Genomic DNA, 12,139 nt, shown 5'->3' on the forward strand with positions numbered 1-12,139 from the left:
TGCAGTCAAAATCTGGCTATTTAAAAGGCAGCGGCGAGAGCAGAATAGCTCACACAGACACAACACCGGGAGGAACAACCCTCCTTGTCCTCTCAAGTGTGTATCTGTCAGCCAGTATTTAAACTTACGATGACAACATTTTACCGGAAGTAAAAGCGGCCGATGCTTGGAAAACTTTAAAGCAGACTTGTGCAGCACACGACTTCTGTACAGATGCTTACCGGCCCCTTCATTAGAGACACCTTATTAGTTCAGAGTTGCCGCCCCCCCCCCCCCCCCCCGTTTTGCCCTCGCAACTGCATTATTTATTTATTTATTTATTTATTTATTCATTAATTCAATCATTTATTTATTTAAATATTTAAATATTTATTTATTTATTTATTTATTTATTTATTCATTTATTATTTTTATGTTTGTGGCATGCACAACATACCAACTTTTATCCAAATATCTGGACTTAAAGCTCCAATGAACGCTGGACAGAGAAACTCCGTGAACACAAACAATCCGGAGATGTGACTAAACATGAACGTGAGTGCTGTTTTTCTCTACAACAAAGGTCATGTTTGTCATGTTACAGATTGCTAATTTTGCACACCTGACCGCTCGTAAAAAGGGTCAGGGGCCAGAGTTTAATCATAAGCAATGAAAGTCCATCACCATTTAACGAATTTGCAAAATAGTCTCGGGCCGCCGGCGATTTTTGTGTGTGAAATGAGCAAAGTTCTATTTTGATACTGGGTAAAAGGCATCACAACATTTTTTGATGGCCTTTTAACAGAGTTTTTCGGCTTTTTAACGGAGCAACTGTGCAAAGTATGAAAAAAACAAACAAACTGTCAATTCACAATATGTTGTGATTCACAAGTGTTTCCCGTTAATTTATGGTTGTGAATTGCATCACGGGACCCTGATCTCTGCTCTGTCGACTTTTGATGTTTAAAATTCAACTCTGCAGTTTAAGGTAACCTAGACGGTGTTGCAGTTTGGAATATTAGAACGTATAGGGAGAAAAAAAAAGTATGGAAAATAACATGTGCTTGTTTTTGTAGCGTGTACAACGACAACCCAGACAATATATCACTTTCAACTAATAACCATGTCTATAAAAGTCACTTTTTCGTACTTTTCGAGGTTAGAAGTTGTTGGGAGAAAGTTCAAGGTCCCAGAATGCAATTCAAAAGCATAAATAAACCGGGGTGGGGGGAGAATTAATAAAAACATGAATCACAAAATACGGAAAACCGCATTTTTACGGAATTTTTTTTTTTTTTTCAGTGTAAATGATGTCATCAAAAGAATTAGTTATTCATATAATGATATTAACAGGCCCTCCGTCTGACGCCCTGTATGCTATTGATTTAAAAATGAAAACAAATAAAATGTAGGACTTGAAAAGGCTCAATATTTTATCCATCTATGTGCACTTGGTGAAGGCACATCAGTAGACCGTGAAAAATGGCATTGAGCATGCCAGTGAGTGAGGTTAAACTACTGTACTGTTGGCTTGCAATATGTGGGGGTACTTTTTGTAAATAAATGGTATGTAAGGGCTTCGGGTCCCCCAAAACTTTGTAAACCCGCGTGGGCTATAGCTTGGGGAGCTTGTAGCACTTGACAGTTTCAGTGCGTGCTGCTATTGAGAGGGAGGGGGAGAGAGAGAGAGGGAGAAGCCTCTCCATCGCCCCCTGGAGGAGGAAAGAAAAAATGACACAGCTGGGCTTTCCCTTGCTGCTCTGAATAGGACAGAAGTCCCAGAGAAAAGCGAATAGGAAGCAATGGAATTGAAAGTTTATAGATAGCAGCAAAGCTGGGAGCTGAAGAAGTGTATTAGCTGACAAATGAAGGAGAACCAAAAGCTTACAGCACCTGGTATTCCCAGGCGGTCTCCCATCCAAGTACTAACCAGGCCCGACCCTGCTTAGCTTCCGAGATCGGACGAGATCGGGCGTGCTCAGGGTGGTATGGCCGTAAGCGAAGGTCGCAGTCAAAATCTGGCTATTTAAAAGGCAGCGGCGAGAGCAGAATAGCTCACACAGACACAACACCGGGAGGAACAACCCTCCTTGTCCTCTCAAGTGTGTATCTGTCAGCCAGTATTTAAACTTACGATGACAACATTTTACCGGAAGTAAAAGCGGCCGATGCTTGGAAAACTTTAAAGCAGACTTGTGCAGCACACGACTTCTGTACAGATGCTTACCGGCCCCTTCATTAGAGACACCTTATTAGTTCAGAGTTGCCGCCCCCCCACCCCCCCCCCCCCCCCCGTTTTGCCCTCGCAACTGCATTATTTATTTATTTATTTATTTATTCATTAATTCAATCATTTATTTATTTAAATATTTAAATAGTTATTTATTTATTTATTTATTTATTCATTTATTATTTTTATGTTTGTGGCATGCACAACATACCAACTTTTATCCAAATATCTGGACTTAAAGCTCCAATGAACGCTGGACAGAGAAACTCCGTGAACACAAACAATCCGGAGATGTGACTAAACATGAACGTGAGTGCTGTTTTTCTCTACAACAAAGGTCATGTTTGTCATGTTACAGATTGCTAATTTTGCACACCTGACCGCTCGTAAAAAGGGTCAGGGGCCAGAGTTTAATCATAAGCAATGAAAGTCCATCACCATTTAACGAATTTGCAAAATAGTCTCGGGCCGCCGGCGATTTTTGTGTGTGAAATGAGCAAAGTTCTATTTTGATACTGGGTAAAAGGCATCACAACATTTTTTGATGGCCTTTTAACAGAGTTTTTCGGCTTTTTAACGGAGCAACTGTGCAAAGTATGAAAAAAACAAACAAACTGTCAATTCACAATATGTTGTGATTCACAAGTGTTTCCCGTTAATTTATGGTTGTGAATTGCATCACGGGACCCTGATCTCTGCTCTGTCGACTTTTGATGTTTAAAATTCAACTCTGCAGTTTAAGGTAACCTAGACGGTGTTGCAGTTTGGAATATTAGAACGTATAGGGAGAAAAAAAAAGTATGGAAAATAACATGTGCTTGTTTTTGTAGCGTGTACAACGACAACCCAGACAATATATCACTTTCAACTAATAACCATGTCTATAAAAGTCACTTTTTCGTACTTTTCGAGGTTAGAAGTTGTTGGGAGAAAGTTCAAGGTCCCAGAATGCAATTCAAAAGCATAAATAAACCGGGGTGGGGGGAGAATTAATAAAAACATGAATCACAAAATACGGAAAACCGCATTTTTACGGAATTTTTTTTTTTTTTTCAGTGTAAATGATGTCATCAAAAGAATTAGTTATTCATATAATGATATTAACAGGCCCTCCGTCTGACGCCCTGTATGCTATTGATTTAAAAATGAAAACAAATAAAATGTAGGACTTGAAAAGGCTCAATATTTTATCCATCTATGTGCACTTGGTGAAGGCACATCAGTAGACCGTGAAAAATGGCATTGAGCATGCCAGTGAGTGAGGTTAAACTACTGTACTGTTGGCTTGCAATATGTGGGGGTACTTTTTGTAAATAAATGGTATGTAAGGGCTTCGGGTCCCCCAAAACTTTGTAAACCCGCGTGGGCTATAGCTTGGGGAGCTTGTAGCACTTGACAGTTTCAGTGCGTGCTGCTATTGAGAGGGAGGGGGAGAGAGAGAGAGGGAGAAGCCTCTCCATCGCCCCCTGGAGGAGGAAAGAAAAAATGACACAGCTGGGCTTTCCCTTGCTGCTCTGAATAGGACAGAAGTCCCAGAGAAAAGCGAATAGGAAGCAATGGAATTGAAAGTTTATAGATAGCAGCAAAGCTGGGAGCTGAAGAAGTGTATTAGCTGACAAATGAAGGAGAACCAAAAGCTTACAGCACCTGGTATTCCCAGGCGGTCTCCCATCCAAGTACTAACCAGGCCCGACCCTGCTTAGCTTCCGAGATCGGACGAGATCGGGCGTGCTCAGGGTGGTATGGCCGTAAGCGAAGGTCGCAGTCAAAATCTGGCTATTTAAAAGGCAGCGGCGAGAGCAGAATAGCTCACACAGACACAACACCGGGAGGAACAACCCTCCTTGTCCTCTCAAGTGTGTATCTGTCAGCCAGTATTTAAACTTACGATGACAACATTTTACCGGAAGTAAAAGCGGCCGATGCTTGGAAAACTTTAAAGCAGACTTGTGCAGCACACGACTTCTGTACAGATGCTTACCGGCCCCTTCATTAGAGACACCTTATTAGTTCAGAGTTGCCGCCCCCCCACCCCCCCCCCCCCCCGTTTTGCCCTCGCAACTGCATTATTTATTTATTTATTTATTTATTCATTAATTCAATCATTTATTTATTTAAATATTTAAATAGTTATTTATTTATTTATTTATTTATTCATTTATTATTTTTATGTTTGTGGCATGCACAACATACCAACTTTTATCCAAATATCTGGACTTAAAGCTCCAATGAACGCTGGACAGAGAAACTCCGTGAACACAAACAATCCGGAGATGTGACTAAACATGAACGTGAGTGCTGTTTTTCTCTACAACAAAGGTCATGTTTGTCATGTTACAGATTGCTAATTTTGCACACCTGACCGCTCGTAAAAAGGGTCAGGGGCCAGAGTTTAATCATAAGCAATGAAAGTCCATCACCATTTAACGAATTTGCAAAATAGTCTCGGGCCGCCGGCGATTTTTGTGTGTGAAATGAGCAAAGTTCTATTTTGATACTGGGTAAAAGGCATCACAACATTTTTTGATGGCCTTTTAACAGAGTTTTTCGGCTTTTTAACGGAGCAACTGTGCAAAGTATGAAAAAAACAAACAAACTGTCAATTCACAATATGTTGTGATTCACAAGTGTTTCCCGTTAATTTATGGTTGTGAATTGCATCACGGGACCCTGATCTCTGCTCTGTCGACTTTTGATGTTTAAAATTCAACTCTGCAGTTTAAGGTAACCTAGACGGTGTTGCAGTTTGGAATATTAGAACGTATAGGGAGAAAAAAAAAGTATGGAAAATAACATGTGCTTGTTTTTGTAGCGTGTACAACGACAACCCAGACAATATATCACTTTCAACTAATAACCATGTCTATAAAAGTCACTTTTTCGTACTTTTCGAGGTTAGAAGTTGTTGGGAGAAAGTTCAAGGTCCCAGAATGCAATTCAAAAGCATAAATAAACCGGGGTGGGGGGAGAATTAATAAAAACATGAATCACAAAATACGGAAAACCGCATTTTTACGGAATTTTTTTTTTTTTTCAGTGTAAATGATGTCATCAAAAGAATTAGTTATTCATATAATGATATTAACAGGCCCTCCGTCTGACGCCCTGTATGCTATTGATTTAAAAATGAAAACAAATAAAATGTAGGACTTGAAAAGGCTCAATATTTTATCCATCTATGTGCACTTGGTGAAGGCACATCAGTAGACCGTGAAAAATGGCATTGAGCATGCCAGTGAGTGAGGTTAAACTACTGTACTGTTGGCTTGCAATATGTGGGGGTACTTTTTGTAAATAAATGGTATGTAAGGGCTTCGGGTCCCCCAAAACTTTGTAAACCCGCGTGGGCTATAGCTTGGGGAGCTTGTAGCACTTGACAGTTCCAGTGCGTGCTGCTATTGAGAGGGAGGGGGAGAGAGAGAGAGGGAGAAGCCTCTCCATCGCCCCCTGGAGGAGGAAAGAAAAAATGACACAGCTGGGCTTTCCCTTGCTGCTCTGAATAGGACAGAAGTCCCAGAGAAAAGCGAATAGGAAGCAATGGAATTGAAAGTTTATAGATAGCAGCAAAGCTGGGAGCTGAAGAAGTGTATTAGCTGACAAATGAAGGAGAACCAAAAGCTTACAGCACCTGGTATTCCCAGGCGGTCTCCCATCCAAGTACTAACCAGGCCCGACCCTGCTTAGCTTCCGAGATCGGACGAGATCGGGCGTGCTCAGGGTGGTATGGCCGTAAGCGAAGGTCGCAGTCAAAATCTGGCTATTTAAAAGGCAGCGGCGAGAGCAGAATAGCTCACACAGACACAACACCGGGAGGAACAACCCTCCTTGTCCTCTCAAGTGTGTATCTGTCAGCCAGTATTTAAACTTACGATGACAACATTTTACCGGAAGTAAAAGCGGCCGATGCTTGGAAAACTTTAAAGCAGACTTGTGCAGCACACGACTTCTGTACAGATGCTTACCGGCCCCTTCATTAGAGACACCTTATTAGTTCAGAGTTGCCGCCCCCCCCCCCCCCCCCCGTTTTGCCCTCGCAACTGCATTATTTATTTATTTATTTATTTATTCATTAATTCAATCATTTATTTATTTAAATATTTATTTATTTATTTATTTATTTATTCATTTATTATTTTTATGTTTGTGGCATGCACAACATACCAACTTTTATCCAAATATCTGGACTTAAAGCTCCAATGAACGCTGGACAGAGAAACTCCGTGAACACAAACAATCCGGAGATGTGACTAAACATGAACGTGAGTGCTGTTTTTCTCTACAACAAAGGTCATGTTTGTCATGTTACAGATTGCTAATTTTGCACACCTGACCGCTCGTAAAAAGGGTCAGGGGCCAGAGTTTAATCATAAGCAATGAAAGTCCATCACCATTTAACGAATTTGCAAAATAGTCTCGGGCCGCCGGCGATTTTTGTGTGTGAAATGAGCAAAGTTCTATTTTGATACTGGGTAAAAGGCATCACAACATTTTTTGATGGCCTTTTAACAGAGTTTTTCGGCTTTTTAACGGAGCAACTGTGCAAAGTATGAAAAAAACAAACAAACTGTCAATTCACAATATGTTGTGATTCACAAGTGTTTCCCGTTAATTTATGGTTGTGAATTGCATCACGGGACCCTGATCTCTGCTCTGTCGACTTTTGATGTTTAAAATTCAACTCTGCAGTTTAAGGTAACCTAGACGGTGTTGCAGTTTGGAATATTAGAACGTATAGGGAGAAAAAAAAAGTATGGAAAATAACATGTGCTTGTTTTTGTAGCGTGTACAACGACAACCCAGACAATATATCACTTTCAACTAATAACCATGTCTATAAAAGTCACTTTTTCGTACTTTTCGAGGTTAGAAGTTGTTGGGAGAAAGTTCAAGGTCCCAGAATGCAATTCAAAAGCATAAATAAACCGGGGTGGGGGGAGAATTAATAAAAACATGAATCACAAAATACGGAAAACCGCATTTTTACGGAATTTTTTTTTTTTTCAGTGTAAATGATGTCATCAAAAGAATTAGTTATTCATATAATGATATTAACAGGCCCTCCGTCTGACGCCCTGTATGCTATTGATTTAAAAATGAAAACAAATAAAATGTAGGACTTGAAAAGGCTCAATATTTTATCCATCTATGTGCACTTGGTGAAGGCACATCAGTAGACCGTGAAAAATGGCATTGAGCATGCCAGTGAGTGAGGTTAAACTACTGTACTGTTGGCTTGCAATATGTGGGGGTACTTTTTGTAAATAAATGGTATGTAAGGGCTTCGGGTCCCCCAAAACTTTGTAAACCCGCGTGGGCTATAGCTTGGGGAGCTTGTAGCACTTGACAGTTCCAGTGCGTGCTGCTATTGAGAGGGAGGGGGAGAGAGAGAGAGGGAGAAGCCTCTCCATCGCCCCCTGGAGGAGGAAAGAAAAAATGACACAGCTGGGCTTTCCCTTGCTGCTCTGAATAGGACAGAAGTCCCAGAGAAAAGCGAATAGGAAGCAATGGAATTGAAAGTTTATAGATAGCAGCAAAGCTGGGAGCTGAAGAAGTGTATTAGCTGACAAATGAAGGAGAACCAAAAGCTTACAGCACCTGGTATTCCCAGGCGGTCTCCCATCCAAGTACTAACCAGGCCCGACCCTGCTTAGCTTCCGAGATCGGACGAGATCGGGCGTGCTCAGGGTGGTATGGCCGTAAGCGAAGGTCGCAGTCAAAATTTGGCTATTTAAAAGGCAGCGGCGAGAGCAGAATAGCTCACACAGACACAACACCGGGAGGAACAACCCTCCTTGTCCTCTCAAGTGTGTATCTGTCAGCCAGTATTTAAACTTACGATGACAACATTTTACCGGAAGTAAAAGCGGCCGATGCTTGGAAAACTTTAAAGCAGACTTGTGCAGCACACGACTTCTGTACAGATGCTTACCGGCCCCTTCATTAGAGACACCTTATTAGTTCAGAGTTGCCGCCCCCCCCCCCCCCCCCCCCCCCCGTTTTGCCCTCGCAACTGCATTATTTATTTATTTATTTATTCATTAATTCAATCATTTATTTATTTAAATATTTAAATATTTATTTATTTATTTATTTATTTATTCATTTATTATTTTTATGTTTGTGGCATGCACAACATACCAACTTTTATCCAAATATCTGGACTTAAAGCTCCAATGAACGCTGGACAGAGAAACTCCGTGAACACAAACAATCCGGAGATGTGACTAAACATGAACGTGAGTGCTGTTTTTCTCTACAACAAAGGTCATGTTTGTCATGTTACAGATTGCTAATTTTGCACACCTGACCGCTCGTAAAAAGGGTCAGGGGCCAGAGTTTAATCATAAGCAATGAAAGTCCATCACCATTTAACGAATTTGCAAAATAGTCTCGGGCCGCCGGCGATTTTTGTGTGTGAAATGAGCAAAGTTCTATTTTGATACTGGGTAAAAGGCATCACAACATTTTTTGATGGCCTTTTAACAGAGTTTTTCGGCTTTTTAACGGAGCAACTGTGCAAAGTATGAAAAAAACAAACAAACTGTCAATTCACAATATGTTGTGATTCACAAGTGTTTCCCGTTAATTTATGGTTGTGAATTGCATCACGGGACCCTGATCTCTGCTCTGTCGACTTTTGATGTTTAAAATTCAACTCTGCAGTTTAAGGTAACCTAGACGGTGTTGCAGTTTGGAATATTAGAACGTATAGGGAGAAAAAAAAAGTATGGAAAATAACATGTGCTTGTTTTTGTAGCGTGTACAACGACAACCCAGACAATATATCACTTTCAACTAATAACCATGTCTATAAAAGTCACTTTTTCGTACTTTTCGAGGTTAGAAGTTGTTGGGAGAAAGTTCAAGGTCCCAGAATGCAATTCAAAAGCATAAATAAACCGGGGTGGGGGGAGAATTAATAAAAACATGAATCACAAAATACGGAAAACCGCATTTTTACGGAATTTTTTTTTTTTTTCAGTGTAAATGATGTCATCAAAAGAATTAGTTATTCATATAATGATATTAACAGGCCCTCCGTCTGACGCCCTGTATGCTATTGATTTAAAAATGAAAACAAATAAAATGTAGGACTTGAAAAGGCTCAATATTTTATCCATCTATGTGCACTTGGTGAAGGCACATCAGTAGACCGTGAAAAATGGCATTGAGCATGCCAGTGAGTGAGGTTAAACTACTGTACTGTTGGCTTGCAATATGTGGGGGTACTTTTTGTAAATAAATGGTATGTAAGGGCTTCGGGTCCCCCAAAACTTTGTAAACCCGCGTGGGCTATAGCTTGGGGAGCTTGTAGCACTTGACAGTTCCAGTGCGTGCTGCTATTGAGAGGGAGGGGGAGAGAGAGAGAGGGAGAAGCCTCTCCATCGCCCCCTGGAGGAGGAAAGAAAAAATGACACAGCTGGGCTTTCCCTTGCTGCTCTGAATAGGACAGAAGTCCCAGAGAAAAGCGAATAGGAAGCAATGGAATTGAAAGTTTATAGATAGCAGCAAAGCTGGGAGCTGAAGAAGTGTATTAGCTGACAAATGAAGGAGAACCAAAAGCTTACAGCACCTGGTATTCCCAGGCGGTCTCCCATCCAAGTACTAACCAGGCCCGACCCTGCTTAGCTTCCGAGATCGGACGAGATCGGGCGTGCTCAGGGTGGTATGGCCGTAAGCGAAGGTCGCAGTCAAAATCTGGCTATTTAAAAGGCAGCGGCGAGAGCAGAATAGCTCACACAGACACAACACCGGGAGGAACAACCCTCCTTGTCCTCTCAAGTGTGTATCTGTCAGCCAGTATTTAAACTTACGATGACAACATTTTACCGGAAGTAAAAGCGGCCGATGCTTGGAAAACTTTAAAGCAGACTTGTGCAGCACACGACTTCTGTACAGATGCTTACCGGCCCCTTCATTAGAGACACCTTATTAGTTCAGAGTTGCCGCCCCCCCCCCCCCCCCCCCGTTTTGCCCTCGCAACTGCATTATTTATTTATTTATTTATTTATTCATTAATTCAATCATTTATTTATTTAAATATTTATTTATTTATTTATTTATTTATTCATTTATTATTTTTATGTTTGTGGCATGCACAACATACCAACTTTTATCCAAATATCTGGACTTAAAGCTCCAATGAACGCTGGACAGAGAAACTCCGTGAACACAAACAATCCGGAGATGTGACTAAACATGAACGTGAGTGCTGTTTTTCTCTACAACAAAGGTCATGTTTGTCATGTTACAGATTGCTAATTTTGCACACCTGACCGCTCGTAAAAAGGGTCAGGGGCCAGAGTTTAATCATAAGCAATGAAAGTCCATCACCATTTAACGAATTTGCAAAATAGTCTCGGGCCGCCGGCGATTTTTGTGTGTGAAATGAGCAAAGTTCTATTTTGATACTGGGTAAAAGGCATCACAACATTTTTTGATGGCCTTTTAACAGAGTTTTTCGGCTTTTTAACGGAGCAACTGTGCAAAGTATGAAAAAAACAAACAAACTGTCAATTCACAATATGTTGTGATTCACAAGTGTTTCCCGTTAATTTATGGTTGTGAATTGCATCACGGGACCCTGATCTCTGCTCTGTCGACTTTTGATGTTTAAAATTCAACTCTGCAGTTTAAGGTAACCTAGACGGTGTTGCAGTTTGGAATATTAGAACGTATAGGGAGAAAAAAAAAGTATGGAAAATAACATGTGCTTGTTTTTGTAGCGTGTACAACGACAACCCAGACAATATATCACTTTCAACTAATAACCATGTCTATAAAAGTCACTTTTTCGTACTTTTCGAGGTTAGAAGTTGTTGGGAGAAAGTTCAAGGTCCCAGAATGCAATTCAAAAGCATAAATAAACCGGGGTGGGGGGAGAATTAATAAAAACATGAATCACAAAATACGGAAAACCGCATTTTTACGGAATTTTTTTTTTTTTTCAGTGTAAATGATGTCATCAAAAGAATTAGTTATTCATATAATGATATTAACAGGCCCTCCGTCTGACGCCCTGTATGCTATTGATTTAAAAATGAAAACAAATAAAATGTAGGACTTGAAAAGGCTCAATATTTTATCCATCTATGTGCACTTGGTGAAGGCACATCAGTAGACCGTGAAAAATGGCATTGAGCATGCCAGTGAGTGAGGTTAAACTACTGTACTGTTGGCTTGCAATATGTGGGGGTACTTTTTGTAAATAAATGGTATGTAAGGGCTTCGGGTCCCCCAAAACTTTGTAAACCCGCGTGGGCTATAGCTTGGGGAGCTTGTAGCACTTGACAGTTCCAGTGCGTGCTGCTATTGAGAGGGAGGGGGAGAGAGAGAGAGGGAGAAGCCTCTCCATCGCCCCCTGGAGGAGGAAAGAAAAAATGACACAGCTGGGCTTTCCCTTGCTGCTCTGAATAGGACAGAAGTCCCAGAGAAAAGCGAATAGGAAGCAATGGAATTGAAAGTTTATAGATAGCAGCAAAGCTGGGAGCTGAAGAAGTGTATTAGCTGACAAATGAAGGAGAACCAAAAGCTTACAGCACCTGGTATTCCCAGGCGGTCTCCCATCCAAGTACTAACCAGGCCCGACCCTGCTTAGCTTCCGAGATCGGACGAGATCGGGCGTGCTCAGGGTGGTATGGCCGTAAGCGAAGGTCGCAGTCAAAATCTGGCTATTTAAAAGGCAGCGGCGAGAGCAGAATAGCTCACACAGACACAACACCGGGAGGAACAACCCTCCTTGTCCTCTCAAGTGTGTATCTGTCAGCCAGTATTTAAACTTACGATGACAACATTTTACCGGAAGTAAAAGCGGCCGATGCTTGGAAAACTTTAAAGCAGACTTGTGCAGCACACGACTTCTGTACAGATGCTTACCGGCCCCTTCATTAGAGACACCTTATTAGTTCAGAGTTGCCGCCCCCCCCCCCC

General features: G+C 41.2%; 6 non-coding genes across 6 annotated transcripts; all 6 read right to left on the reverse strand.

Moving 5' to 3' along the window:
- Positions 1–1,860: 1,860 nt before the first annotated feature.
- On the reverse strand, positions 1,861–1,979 carry LOC141378874 (5S ribosomal RNA). Its single transcript, XR_012394394.1, has one exon. It is a non-coding gene; the product is annotated as a 5S ribosomal RNA (ribosomal RNA).
- Positions 1,980–3,844: 1,865 nt separating this feature from the next.
- LOC141378875 (5S ribosomal RNA) lies at positions 3,845–3,963 on the reverse strand. Its single transcript, XR_012394395.1, has one exon. It is a non-coding gene; the product is annotated as a 5S ribosomal RNA (ribosomal RNA).
- Positions 3,964–5,825: 1,862 nt separating this feature from the next.
- On the reverse strand, positions 5,826–5,944 carry LOC141378876 (5S ribosomal RNA). The gene has a single exon (XR_012394396.1). It is a non-coding gene; the product is annotated as a 5S ribosomal RNA (ribosomal RNA).
- Positions 5,945–7,792: 1,848 nt separating this feature from the next.
- Positions 7,793–7,911, reverse strand: LOC141378877 (5S ribosomal RNA). Its single transcript, XR_012394397.1, has one exon. It is a non-coding gene; the product is annotated as a 5S ribosomal RNA (ribosomal RNA).
- A 1,859-nt stretch (positions 7,912–9,770) lies between these two features.
- On the reverse strand, positions 9,771–9,889 carry LOC141378878 (5S ribosomal RNA). Its single transcript, XR_012394398.1, has one exon. It is a non-coding gene; the product is annotated as a 5S ribosomal RNA (ribosomal RNA).
- A 1,850-nt stretch (positions 9,890–11,739) lies between these two features.
- On the reverse strand, positions 11,740–11,858 carry LOC141378879 (5S ribosomal RNA). The gene has a single exon (XR_012394399.1). It is a non-coding gene; the product is annotated as a 5S ribosomal RNA (ribosomal RNA).
- Between the last annotated feature and the right edge of the window lie 281 nt (positions 11,859–12,139).

The sequence above is a fragment of the Danio rerio genome, chromosome 18 (genome assembly GCF_049306965.1).
Source record: "Danio rerio strain Tuebingen ecotype United States chromosome 18, GRCz12tu, whole genome shotgun sequence".
Taxonomy (NCBI): domain Eukaryota; kingdom Metazoa; phylum Chordata; class Actinopteri; order Cypriniformes; family Danionidae; genus Danio; species Danio rerio.